The sequence below is a fragment of the Budorcas taxicolor genome, chromosome 25, assembly GCF_023091745.1.
Source record: "Budorcas taxicolor isolate Tak-1 chromosome 25, Takin1.1, whole genome shotgun sequence".
In the NCBI taxonomy this organism is placed as follows: Eukaryota; Metazoa; Chordata; class Mammalia; order Artiodactyla; family Bovidae; genus Budorcas; species Budorcas taxicolor.
In genome coordinates this window covers 39134611-39149605 of record NC_068934.1, presented here as the reverse complement: position 1 = coordinate 39149605, position 14995 = coordinate 39134611, and the positions used below count along the sequence as shown (strand labels likewise).

Here is a 14995-nt window from a genome sequence, read left to right as displayed (position 1 = left end):
ATGGGTGAAGTGGAGGAAAGTCTACTCCCAGAGGTAAGGCCTGTGTTGCCCAGATTCCAACATGGCCACCTAGTCCTAGTATCATATCTCCTGCTTCCTGGGGCCATGAGTTTGTGAGAACTTGACTTCTAGCTCTCTTAAGATAAAGAATATTTTTGTCTTGATCAACTTTGTCTTTGAAGCCTTTAACCCAGAACCTAGCACAGTTTTTCCTTGTACATTTGTTCGATGTTATGAAATATCTTGTGGATGCATATGACATTTCTTTCAATACTGAAACCATGCAACTGAAGTACTGCTCTGCCCTAAATCTTTGATGCAGCCTGGCATAGGTGTCCCTGATGTCTGCCATTAGACTCACTACTAAAGCCAGTTGTATGTCCCTAGGCTGTCCCTGAAGTCTTCACTTTGCCATTTGACAATTTATCCTCCTAGCAATCTCCTTTCCAATGAAGACAGCAATGCATATCTCATGAAGTGCCTAAGAAGATGATATGAAACCACGAATGTCAAGCATGGCCCCTAGTATCCATTTTGATGATGTTCTTAGCCGTTTTTTCTCCAAGTAGGCAAAGTTCTCTGTCTTTTTAGCTGTCCATGGAGATTAGTTTTATTTTCCAGCCAAGCTTCAAGGAAGGGATTAGAGTTCAATTATCTGTATTCTTAGAAGTTTCAAAGGCTACTCACCAAGGACACTGATGTAGGTAAAGATTTTATCAAGAGCTTTGTGTTTTTTTTCAGATCTTTTAGTGGCCTAGACGGGAAAACTCAGGTAGGTCAGAGCATATATAACTAGGGGCTCCCAGTCACCACTACATACTAAGAACCCAAACTTCCCTGAGTAGTTGGAGCCAGGGAAAAAGCATCAAGTGGCTTGTGCTCCTCGAGCTGGTGGCCTTCTCAAAGTGCATAGTCCAGTAAGTATGGGGACTGTAAGCCACATCATATTCCTTTCTCGGATTTTTCTTTTCATCTGATTATTCTTTCAGCCATCAGGTTTAGAAGGGAATGGAATATTTCCCTAAGAGTCTTAAAGCTCAACTCTTACTTATTGATAAATAACTTGCTATAGGAACTGTGGATCCCAAGGTTTTGGTTAGGTTGCACAAATATTGGGGTCCAGTCATGTCATGACATATTCAATTCGCAACTCCTTGCAACTGTTCAGTGCACAGTCTATGAAGATGTCGATGTGGTCCTGTGGAATAGCATTTCTACATTTTATTCAACATGTCCTCTTTTTTCCCTGTCTACTTTACTGTGTATATGCCTATGTCTGCATCGCTGTATCACTGTCATTTATCTCTCCTTCTCTTTGGAAGTCACTGGGAGTCTATTTCTCTTTGTGTTGTTTGCTTTTAATTTTTCATTTGACTCTTCCTTCTCAAGCCTCTGAATTTCCCTTACTTGTTCCCTATATCTTGGATTCTTCTTTCAACTCTCTCTTATCTTTCAACTTGGAGAAAGATACACTGTTTTATATCTGACAAGCAGTGTGACCACAGCTAACTCAGAAATCTCTTGCATTTCAAATTGCTCCCTTGTAAAAGAGTATAAGAGTCCCCCTTCTAACTCCTTCCTTGAGGTTCTATGAGAAGGAATGAAGGGGATGGCAACAACAATGCTAATGGCTGTCATTGTTGAGACTTCCAATTTATCAGATACCTTATATCCATCACTTCACTTATCCCAAAGATATCCTATTTGGAGGGTTTGTAATGCTATTTCCACCATTTTACCAAAGAGGAGACTGAGACAACTCATGATCATATGATTTACCCAAGATAGCAAAACAGAACCTGTATTCAAAACTATGTTTTACCATGGTTCAGGTCAGTTCAGTCGCTCAGTCGTGTCCGACTCTTTGCGACCCCATGAATCACAGCACGCTAGGCCTCCCTGTCCATTACCGTCTCCTGGAGTTCTCTCAGATTCGTGTCCATCAAGTCCATGATGCCATCCAGCCATCTCATCCTCGGTCGTCCCCTTCTCCTCCTGCCCCCAATCTCTCCCAGCATCAGTGTCTTTTCCAATGAGTCAACTCTTCGCATGAGGTGTCCAAAGTACTGAAACTTCAGCTTTAGCATCATTCCTTCCAAAGAAATGCCAGGGCTGATCTCCTTCAGAATGGACTGGTTGGATCTCCTTGCAGTTCAAGGGACTATCAATAGTCTTCTCCAACATCACAATTCAAACGCATCAATTCTGTGGTGCTCAGCCTTCTTCACAGTCCCACTCTCTCATCCATACATGACCACTGGAAAAATCATAGCCTTGACTAGACAGACCTTTGTTGGCACAGTATTATCTCTGCTTTTCAATACACTATCTAGGTTGGTCATAACTTTTCTTCCAAGGAGTAAGTGTCTTTTAATTTCATGGCTGCAATCACCATCTGCAGTGAGTGTGGAGCCCCAAAAAATAAAATCTGACACTGTTTCCACTGTTTTCCCATCTATTTCCCATGAAGTGATGGGACCAGATGCCATGACCTTCTCTCTCTGAATGCTGAGCTTTAAGTCAACTTTTTCACTCTCATCTTTCACATTCATCAAGAAGCTTTTTAGTTCCTCTTCACTTTCTGATATAAGGGTGGTGTCATCTGCATATCTGAGGTTATTGATATTTCTCCTTGCAATCTTGATTCCAGCTTGTGCTTCTTTCAGCCCAGCGTTTCTCATGATGCACTCTACATATTATGGGAGGATGGTACTCCACAGCGCCCCCTGGTGCTCTAGCCAAGCAATGGGGCTCATCTGGAGGTGTCAGGTGGGATGTTGAGGTTGAGGTTCCTGCAGGAGACAGAAACTCTGGAAAACAGGGACCCCACCCAGAGGAGAAGGCACTCTCATCCTCAACTGTTGGTCTTTGTGGCTGGGCCTGGAAATTACCAGGTGGCAGGTAAATATACATTTCTGTGTCAAAGATGTGTCATTAGTTTGAGGGCAATTGTTCCTTCTGAACTAAGTGAGCCACTCAGTTACAGATGAAGTGTGAACTATCACTGATCAAAAGGTAGAACAAACTGCAAAGCAATTGTGAATCCCGAGGCAGAGGAATAATTCATTTTCCACAGATGCAAGTACGACAGCAGTAAAAATTTACTGAACCTATATTCCATGTATGGCCATAAGAACCACAGTGGTTACTGTTTTTAGATTAGACAAAGGGCTTATTTTGTCTCCAAGAATGCCCATGCCAGCCTGAGAGATAGGCAAAGAGTAAATACATGTCAAATGAAAGGGTCACCTCTGTGGTGTTGATTGGATGTGGTCTGAGTCTAGAGGGAGTGGCTGGGGTTGCTCAAAAATGACCTCCTGGAGAAGCGGGTGCTATGGTTGGGTTTGAAGAGAGTACAGAGCTTCTCAAATGAAGGCACCAGGACTTCCCTGGGTGTCCAGCGGTCTTGGAACTCCAGTGGTTATGCCTCTTGGCTTCCCATGCAGGAGGTGCCACTTAAAAGCCTGGTCATAGAGTCAATATCCTGCATAAAATGTAGCACAGGAAAAAATATATAAAATGCAGATACCTCTGTGACCAAAGTCTGTGAGCTGCACGGTAGTTAGAAAGTGATCTCAAGAGATATTTCACATCCAGAGTGAAACATCAGTGTAGGAATAGAGGGTAGCCAGTTCTGCACTAACCCACTCCCTCCTTCTCCCTGTAGATACTCTATGTGGGTAACATCACCAATGGAACACCCCTATAGGATTCCAGGTTATATTTGACACAGGCTCATCTGACTTGTGGGTGCCCTCTGTCTTTTGCAACAGCTCAACCTGTTGTGAGTACAGACACCCCCTACCCAGACCATCGTTAACTTGCCCTGCCGCCCTGTTTCCATCCTTGGCACCTGATGACACTCATCTCTTATGTCTGCAGCTACACAGATTAGGTTCAGACATATTCATTCTTCCACCTTCCGGCTTACCAAAAAGACCTTCAGCATCACCTATCGATCTGGGAGAATGATAGGAGTTGTTGCTCATAACACAGTTCGGGTAACAGTGTAACAAATGCTGAGGCAGGACTGGCTATGGAGTGACGACTGCTTGCAAAACAGATGCAGGACCATCTGGCAGGACCCTTCCTAGCCTAGCTCCTGTAGATATTGGCCATCTTATCCACAGGATCATGTCTCGGGGGAGACAGTGCCCGTGGTGACACATGAGCAAACAAATTAGCTAACCCAGGGAGTGGCCTGAGATGTGGACTTGCAGCTCCTCTGCCCATGAGAAGTTCATGGTTCATTTTGCTGGGAGTGAGAATAAGGCATAAAAACACCCACTTTTATATTAACAGACTCTTCCAGGCACTTTCAGGTGATAACTGTTTTAATCCTGCAACAACCCCACACAGTAGGTGATCTGATTAGCTCATGAGACATATGAGGAAACTGAGGTGCAGACAGAAAGGGCCTTGCTGAGGGCACAAATGTGGTAAGTGGTGGAGTTAGGCTTCAGAACTGAAGTTGTTGAGGGGTGTTTGGGGACAGGATAAAACTGATCTGGGGACCCTGGAGGCAGTCAGGTGCTTCAGGTATCCAGAATGGGAAACTGGAGAACTGAGAAGTCAAGGGGCCTGATGAATGAGTTCTCACTCTAGAAGACCCTTCAGAGTCTAATAAACCTATGGCCTGCCTCCCCCAAAATACTTCAGTAGTTCCCCTCTCTCTTTTTGTCTCTCATACACACTCGCAGAAATATACAAATATCCCAAAAAGTTAATTCCCCAGACAGCAATTTCATAGAACCCTGCAAACAAGATTGTGTTTTTGGCTTCTGTCTTCCTGGACAGATGCAGAATCCTCAGTATATTACAGAGAATGCAGTCCATTCCTCTCATTAGGTCACAGTGATGCCGAAGAGAAGGCTATCTTGGTCTCAATTGTTTTGTCCATAAGGTGGCACCAGTGGGACCAGGCCTGATTCTTGGTTGCCCCACCTGTACAGAAGCCACAAGGCCAATTTGACTCACTCAGGTGGTGTTTTTCAGAGGGGCAGATGTGATAAAATTCACAGCCTCTCTCAAATGGAACCCAAATCCATCCTCTGCCCCTTCCAGCTTGATCTAACCGTCTGCAGGCCACTGAAGACAGAGCCCAGCCTCAATTCTTCTCTGAGGATCTAATGGCAATGCACCCCAGCCCTGTCCTAGCCCCAGTTCATGTATCTGTAAGTGGGAACACTCTTCCCTCCCACAGACTGGGGACCTTGTATGTACTCACCATTTGGTCCAAGCACAGTGGAATATGGGTTTGAGGATATAACTTTTGATGGTGTCTTGGGCTTGAACTACCCCAACATATCCTTCTCTGGAGCCACCTCCATATTTGACAAGCTGAAGAATCAAGGTGCCACTTTTGAGCCTCTTTTTTCCTTCTTGAGCAACTAAGTCTGAGATTTACAATACTTTTCTCCAGATTAGCTTTAAGATGCTTTCAGTTGCACAAAAATTAGAGAACACTTGATAAAGGAGTATCTTGAGGGATAATCTAACCAAGGATAATTATGACCCTAGGACCCTACCTGGCTTCACCCCTGGCTTTTATAAATAAAATTTTATTGGAACACAACCCTACTCCTGGGCTCAAGACCAGTAACTTGGTCTATGGGGGTGAGTGAGGAGGAAGGCTAATGGAAGGCAACAGAAAACAAGTTGAATGAAAAGGCATTAGATTTGCTTATGAATTTGATAAGGAAGGAAGAAGAATGATGGTGGATATCTTTCCTTCCTCATTAGCATTTCACTGGGAGCCCAGGACCAGCTACCCAATTTGTAGGAGCCAGTGAGAAATGAAAGTGTGAGACACGAAAGTGTGGGACCCCTTGATCAAGAAATATGAGGTATTTCAAGACAGGGAGAGCAGAGGTGGGGTCCCTTCTGACTGTGACCTGAACCCACACCCTTAGAAGTCCCAGGCCTTGATTTTCCTGAAAAATGACAGGTGGACAAGGGGAAAGCCAAAATGTTTCAGCACCCTGTCCTCTGATGGTGTCTGAGTACTCAGGTCGCTGGAGGTCCAGGGGGTCTTCAGAAGACATAGTGGGTGGAGCCCAGCCAAGTGATTCAGCTTCTAACCTCCTCTGTTCTACTCATAAGCCAGTAACAGACCTCAGTCTGGATTTCAATCTCTCCTAGATTCAATTTCTGCATCTATACATGGGGACCTTATTAGTGCCTTGATGGGTGGACAACCGCAGCTCTCAGACTGTGCTGTTGTTACTGTCCTCCAAGGATTCCCCCCTCTCTTCACTCTACAGAGATGAGCAGGAGGGCAGTGTGCTGATGTTTGGTGGGGTAGACCACCGCTACTATGAGGGAGAGCTTAACTGGGTACAATTGATCCAAGTGAGTGACTGGATTGTACACATGGACCAGTAAGCCTCTCCCTCTGAGGGTCAGCCCAAGTGATGTTCCCACTACTGTACATGGACACAGGCAGACACACTCAAATGCATTCTCAGACACACAGTCACACAGATATATACACCACCCACAATGATACAGACAGACACATGGACACATGGAAACACATGAGCAGACACATACAAACATACACAGCAACACATAAAAATATGCATAGCTAGTCAGAGACACACAGGCACACACAGAGACACATACAAACACACATACAAACTCACAAGCACATAAATACACAAACAAGCCATGGTTTCATAATCCCCCGGCATTCTGACCAGTGCTCTGACCAGGATCCTAAAAGGCACCAGAGAGCTCTTTGTAGCTGGAAGAGGGCTGAACCAACTGCCCTCTGAGGTGGGAAGCATGATTAGAGGACTCTACAGTGTCATGAACAGAGGATTAGGGAGAATTTCTCCAGCTTGAATAAAGTTATGATAAGATGATCAACAGTCCAGGGCTACCTAGGACATAGGGAGTGCTCAGTACAGATTAATGTCATTTAAAAAACAGGAACAGTCATGAGAAAAGGGAAAACTAGTCTTCTTAGGGAGCAGCTACCCAGCAGTGGAGAGAGGATGCTGCAGTCTTAAGACATGAAAACAAATAATAAAAAAGACACCCCACATTCTTGGGCACACAGTGGGACAGGGGATATAACAGAAAATCAGGTAGGTGGGATCCAGGAGTGACCTGAGGACAAGAGGCATAATTGATAAGATTCTGTGTGATACCCTCAGAGAAAAGCTGACCTGTCCTTTGGAGTTTCTGTGGGCTAGTCATATATTTCCTGGTCAGGGTCTCAGGGTCTGAGCTGGTTGTAGGAGTAGTGCTGGCAGACACCCTCTCCCAGAGGAGCCCCTTTCTCCCCCTCTATGAGAATCTGCTGCCCCTGCGAATCTCCATCTTCACTCTGTGTGCAACCCGTTGTTTGTTCCCCATCTGATACAGCTATCTGGAAGTTTCTTGTTTTCTCAGTCTTCATTCACTCATTGAACAGACAAGCATTGGACATCCACTGTGTACCAGGCACTTTAGGGAGACAAGGATAATAAAACTCGCCCTCACATCTAAGAAGGCAGATGTACATGAAGTGACTCGCCCACATAGTGAATTGTGACTTTGGCACATGCTAGACATGAGGAGGAGGAGGCAATTGCAACCCACTCCAGTACTCTTGCCTGGAAAATCCCAGGGACAGAAGAGCCTGGTGGTCTGCCCTCTATGAGGTTGCACAGATCGGACATGACTGAAGTGAGTTAGCAGTAGTAGCACCAGCAGACATGAGGCAGGGTCTATAGAGAGTGACCAAGACAGGAGACTGATAAACACAAGGGGAAAGACTTCCCAAAAACAATACAATTAAGCTAGAAGATGAGAAGAAATTTGCTAGTCAAAGGGGACTGGAGTCTTCTAGGAAGGGAGGCCAGCTTGTGTTAAGGTACAAAATATTCTAGTGTATTCCAGTATTGCATTTGAGGATGTCAAAAAAGGTGTTGTATCGAGAGCAAAGGAAAAGAGGGCGAGAGACGGGCTGTTTAGGAGATAGTCGGGAAGGTGACAACTCTGGGGAGACTCACAGTGACCTTGGTACCCACTTTCTTCTGTTGTCTCTCAGCATCTCCATGAAAAGACAGATTATTGCTTGTTCCTGTGGCTGTGAGGCCATTGTTGACACCAGAGCAGCATTTATCGAAGGACCAGATACACTGGTCAATAACATGCAGAAGCTCATCAGCACCACTCCACACGGTTCCCAGGTGAAAGGTCATGGCCCAGGGTCACTCCCAGTCTCCACACACAACAAGGATCACCATGGCCAGCCTCTCTCCCTCTCTCTCTAACAGCACTACATTTCATGTTCTGTGGTCAGTACACTGCCCTCTATTATCTTCACCATCAATGGTATCAACTACCCAGTGCCAGGTCGAGTCTACATCCTCAAGATGAGGGGACAATACTGAGGGTTGGTTCTCAAACTAGAGCTTGCCGGAACCCTTGGGCTGCTTCTGAGAGGAGGACGCCCTCTGGAGGCCATGTCACACAATTGCAGATGCTGCTGATCCCTGTGACTGGTCCAGTGCCTCCCACAAAACCAATCACTTGAGAGTAAATGGACGTGTGGGACACTGATCTTCCTGAAATAATGTGGAGAGGCCACGCAATATGGCATGGTGGGAGTCAGGGAGAGGGGAGCACTAAGGTCCTCAGTTCTCAAAGAGCTTCATTTCAATCTGAACTTGTAGGTGCATGAGCATGAAATTCAGCACTAGCAGTCCCTGAAATAGCCCATGTTACAAGGAGAATGGCTGGGGACAGTCCCAGTGTGCTCTCCCAGCATAAGTTAACAGTCTCCCTTCCCTTCTCAATGTTTTCCTGCTTTGGATGATAAATTATATGGTCAGCCTAATACTCGGTTGCATCTTTCCCTTGCTCTTGCCAGTTGCCTCCTTTGTGAGTTGGGGTACCCGACCCCTCTGTCGGGAGGTTGGATGCTAATGTGATTAAAGGGTACACAGTGACTGCTCAGCCCCACCACAGGGTGGAGGCTTCATGTCAACTCCCAGCGGGCCTTCAGAGCAGGCTGATGGGCTCAAAGAAGGCTTTGAGGAAGAGAGGGAATTTCAGGAATTCTAAAACCACAAACTCATTGAGCCATATGGAGGGTTCCTTGGTTCTGGGCAAACTGTACTGGATTCCATGCAAATGGCATGTCAAAGTGGTCTGCACTGGGGCACTGGTTACTTACTAGGGGTGATGAGGGCTATGGACTGACCAGTAGGGATGGGGAACCAGAGTATGTTACCAAACCAAGCCTGGAGTGGCCAAAGAGGGCGAGTCTGAGCTGAAGCAGGTTTCTCAGAGTTCCTGAGTTTAGTCTTCAATAAAGTATTGTGTGCCCTACTCTATTTAAGATGGAATACCAACAATGAGTTGCTATGTAGCACAGAGAACTCCACTAAGTTATATGACAGCCAGGATGGGAGGGGTGTCTTTGGGACTAGGATACCCGGATACATATGGTTGAGTTCCTTTTTTGTACACCTGAAACTCAGAATATTGTTAACAAGCTATACTCCAATACAAAATAAAGTTTTTTTTTAAGAAAGTATGGATTGTGGTGATGCAGGAGGAGAACCAGCATTCTCTGCAGAGAAATCAAGGAGTAGGAGTCAGAAGGAAAGAAACAGGGAGTGAGGAGAGCTATGGAAGCACTTGTTCTTTTCTAAATAATTTTATTGAAGTGTGGCTAATCTTCATTGTTGCATTAAGTTATGCTGCACAGCAATGTGACTCAGTTATACACATAAATATATATATTTTCTTATTCTTTTTCATGTGATTTATCACTAAATATTGAATATAGTTCTTTATGCTCTACAGTAGGACTTTGTTGTTCTTCATTTCTCTGTTTCCCCAACTCCCAGTCCTACACTCACCATACCCTTCCTCATGGCAACCTCATGTCTTGGCCCTCTTTGGTTTTGGATGAACTATCTTATCCCCTGCTGCTGAGAAAACTCCTTGATAGTTACCAAAAACAGGAAATAAAACAAAGAATTATGCTGAGTCTGGATATTGGGGGGCATCACAGGTAAGGGCTCATGCTGATTTGTATATAAATTAATATGTATACTATATATATGCATATTGAATATATACTGTATAATTATATATACATAATGTATATGTTGCAGTAATATAATATGAATGTGGCTGATATTAATTGGTATAGATTGGAGTGCTGTGATAACATATGTTTTATATACTGTATAATTATATTTTGTGTGTGAGACGTATTATTACAATGCATTGGTTTGTGTTGGTTGGTATTAGTTGTGTGCATGTTGTATTGCTGCAATATATATATTAATTATAAAGATTAATTCAAGTATATTGATTTATTAAATTGTTTAGTAAAGAGCCATCAAAAATTATAATTCCATATAACAGAGAACAACTTGATGCTCTTCTAATGTTTGATGATGATTGGCAGATTGCTATAGGAAATTACTGTCGTCAAATCTTGCATCATTTACCCTCACATGCTTTGTTCATTCAAAAATTAAGAAAGAATAAATTAAGTATAGTTTTCCCCCATCAGATTTTACAACATGCTCTCTTTGTAATAAGTTAAATGCGGATTCGTCTGGAACAATATATTGTAAAGCCGTCAGTAACGTGAAAAGACCTCCTCTCCAGACAATAAAAAGATCCCAACCCAAAATTAACTGGCGGTCAAGGAGGTGTTTATATTTTTTCCACAGGACACAGATTCTTCAGTTTGGTTCCCAAACAGGCTGATTCGTCATGCTGCAGTCCCCCAGGCACCTGGTTCCTCCACTGCCATGACCACAAAAAACCAAAAGGGAACACCTCTGCCGCCACCACCGCATGAAACAGCCATGGGCAGGGCCAGCCTGACTGACTGACAGGACCCAGTATGCTGTGCTTATGGCTGGTAGCAGCCCAGCATCCATCTGCAAAACTATGGGATAGAGGATTGATGGGGGAAAGAGATATATGATAACTGTATACTATTTGCTCAAATTTTTTCATGTCGCTTGGCCGCCGCTAGGGCCAACGCCGGTTCAGCGAAAGGTGGGGCGAGGGCCACCGCTCCTGCTGGCAGGAGAGGCAAGATAAACATCGAGATCCCAGTGGGACTGACACTGCTGCAACGCAAACTCCAACCAGAAAATGACTCTATTTACTCTATTTTGGCTTGTTTATCCTCTCCTTATGTTTTTCTTTTCACCAATGATTCCAGAAAACTTAATGTACAAATGGGCCTAATGTAGTGACTTGTGAACAATATATGCTTTCATCTTGTTTAACTCCTCCATATAATGTTTGCTCTTTTATGGTTTTAAAACGTCCACCCTATCTCATGGTACCTGTAACTGTAACCACGTATTGGTATGATAACCATGGCCTTACTGTGCTGCAACAGCTACAAGATTTAATGTGGACACAACGGCTTGTGGGCTTACTTATTTTGGGAATATCAGCTTTGGTAACTGCAATTACTTCTGTTACTGTGGCAGCAATATCATTGACTCAACAAGTGCATACTGCCCAATATGTTGGTACTATGTCCAAAAATGTTTCTTTAAGGCTGGCAACACAGGAAGTTACAGATAGGAAACTAGAAATGAGGGTTGATGCCCTAGAAGAAGCAATAATGCATATTGGGACTGAATTACAGAGTCTGAAAGTAAAAATTGCTCTTTCATGTTGCTGACTACCGGTGGATATGTGTTACATCCCTGAAAGTAAATGAGACAGATTTTGAATGGGAAAGTATCAAAAATCATATTTTAGGTGTTTGGAACAGCTCAGATGTTAGTTTAGACTTAGGGAAACTTCATAATCAGATTCAGGCCTTGGAAAACTCCCAATTAGATTTTACCGCCACAGGAGAAGCCAAAGACTTTTTCCACACCTTCTCTAACTTCATTTCTGGAAAGACTATTCTGTCTACTGTTTCTAGTTATGTTGCTATGGGTGCTATAATCTTGCTCCTCATAATCATTCTTCCTTGTATTGTCAGGATTCTTCAGCAGAGCATTTGGAATCTCATGACTGAATTACACCTGATTGTTTAAAAAAAACAAAAACAAAAAAGGGGGAGATGCTGGGAGCCAGCATGAGGAATCCCACCCATGACAAGCTCATGCGGAGAGGCCTGATGGGCAAGGCGAGTCAGGCCTCAGGAGTTCCCCCTGAGTTTCCCTGAGCATCTACTCCCCCCTCCCCAAAAGAAAGCAAATTATGCCTGCCTTATTGTATTTTGCTTTTCTACTCTTCTGACACTCTCTGGAAAAAGTTAATTCAGGGTTTCATTCGCCTGCAAAAGAATGTCTCAGCTTAAAATCCCCTCTGATAGCTCTCTAACTTGCCTAACAGGTTCCCCTGAACTTATACAACCTGTGGATTGCTTACAGCCCCCCAACCTCAAGAGTCACTAAGCTTAAAGCATCTTAAAGATACAGAGCCTTTTCTAAAGAGCTAAAAATCATATTGGTGATGGATTTCACTGTTGACTCAATAATTGCTGCCAGACCTTCATACTCTTAATCATTTAGGCACCTAAAGGATATTAATCAATGTAATAGGGATATAGAAATAGGAATGTAGTAACTTTGATGTTAGCAACACTAGACTTTTGAGTTAATTATTTTTCTTTGTTATATATCACTGCACTCCTCTTGTGTCCTTGCTATATAAGAATGTAACTTTATTTAGTGCTGAGAGTGGCACCAGACTTTGGGAAGATCAACACAAATAAGTCTTCTGGTTGACAAACCCTTATCAGAAAAATGGCTGTAAAATGTTAATTGGCCCTCTGGCTAGAAGATGATATAAATCACCTAAGACCTGTGTATACAACTATGTATGCAGAGAGCAAAGCTAGGTTTTGATAAGAGTCAGGGCTGCTGATGCTGCATAATTTTATGTTATCCATTGATGTCTATGTACAAAAAAGGGTATAAAAGTCCTTTCTGGACAATAAGGGATGGGCCAGTCTCTGTACTGGTTTCCCCTGTGTCTCCTCTTTACTCTATTTTCTGTCTAAATTCCCATCTGGGGCGAGAAGGCTCACCATGTATACTTACTGGCCCTGGCTTCTAAGATCCACACAAGAGGGAGCCCAAGGTGGGGCATCCCCTGCTATTCAAGAAGATGCTGGTGGCCTAACATAGATGGTGCAAGCTCCTTGCCTGGAACTTTATTGGCTTTCCACGTAAACCAAGTTATTCAGCCTCTTTTCTCCACTAAATTTTCCTACTACAGTATTTCTTCCTAATCTAATCTTATATTTCTAATTAAATAAATAAATAATTTTTTCCTCACCCATGCCATCCACACTTCGAATTACCCTGGATCCACCGGGACTGGACCCCAGCAGACTCCCCCAGGATGATAGAGGCCACTGCTATGCCACCTTTCAAGAGAACAGAGTGAATCCATCTACAGAGACCTGGATCCTGGGAGACGTCTTCCTGAGGGTGTATTCCTCAGTCTTTGATAGAAGAAATGACAGGATTGGCCTGGCACTGGCAGTGTATATGCTTGGAGTGGTTCAGGAATCAGTAAGGATGCTCCTAACATGCACCCACTCACACTTTGGGTATTCCTGCTAAGGATGTTGGTGAATTGTATTTGGTGGTCTGCACACCCTATTCTCAGTAAAGAATAAAGTGTTTCAATCATAATGGTGCTGAAACAAATAGTTGCCTCTGTTTGTGTCTGAGAGTAAAGGATTTAGAAGCAAGTCTGAATCAAAATTGAGAGGAGCCCAACTCTAACTTGCTTCAGGGAAAAGGTAGACTCATTGAAATGTTCTGGGAATCCAGGACACAAGAATAAGAGCAAATACAAAGATCTCAGTGACTGGACCCAAGAAATCAGAAGTCATCAATTCTCTCTCACCCTCGCTCTTTCCTTTTGGTCTTCTTTGATGTTCTTAGCCTGGCAACTTTCTTCCTTAAGGCTTCTACACCTAGTGAGGAAGTCCAAGCTACCTACCCTAGGGTTTTAAATCCCGAAGGCATCACCTACTAAGGAAAGAAGTTTGCAGACATCAGAGTTCATGGGTGTTCTCTGAGTGTCCCACCTCAGATCACATGTACAGACCCAGATCAGCCATCCTGGCAGGGACATGGTGTCTTATGACTGGCTTTACATGGTCTTTGGCCCTGACCGAGCAGCACACATGATTGTCAATTTCCTCCAGAACTCCATGACAGAAGCTGAGGAGAGGCAGCCCCAAGGATAGTGACTGGCAGATGATCTAGGCCGTGGAAGAATTTGTGATGACCCACCAACTCCACCACGTCCTCAGTCAGAGGAATTATAAGGGGTAATGAAATAGACTCTTCATCCCATCTCAGATGATCTTATCACTGGGCTTCTCCTCCAGAGGATTTTGGGTGAGGTACTTCATGAAAAGCTGGTTCCCTCTTGTTCCCACACCCCAGTCACCAGCTCTCTGGCACGTATGCCTGCTTTGTCCTTTCCAGTGTGACTTTTTCAGTGGTGGCCCCAGTAGATCCCTGAGCCATCCCTGTCCTCCAGGGCCCAGAATGCTCTTTCCTTGGCCTCCAATGCTGCTGGGGAGAATGCAACACATGTATTGGGAGACCCAGTGTACACAGAGCCTTCAGTCTTTCTGAGCTTCCTCCAGGGGTGGAGCTACAAACTATTTGCTTGGAGCTGCCATGGTTAGTGGAGAAGGCAATGGCAACCCACTCCAGTACTGTTGATAGAGAATCCCATGGACGGAGAAGCCTGGTAGGCTACAGTCCATGGGGTCTCTACGAGTTGGACACGACTGAGCAACTTCACTTTCACTTTTCACTTTCATGCATTGGAGAAGGAAATGGCAACGCACTCCAGTATTCTTGCTTGTCGAATCCCAGGGACAGAGGAGCCTGTTGGGCTGCCATCTATGGGGTCGCACAGAGTTGGACACGACAGACACGACTAGCAGCAGCAGCAGCCATGGTTAGGCACTTTTACAGTGGAAGCATCCGTTCTTTCCACCTGGAGGCCCTCAATAGATGCCTCA

General features: G+C 44.2%; 1 pseudogene; it reads left to right on the top strand.

Moving 5' to 3' along the window:
- On the top strand, nt 1-14203 carry LOC128068560 (pregnancy-associated glycoprotein 1-like; annotated as a pseudogene).
- The last annotated feature ends 792 nt before the right edge of the window (nt 14204-14995 follow it).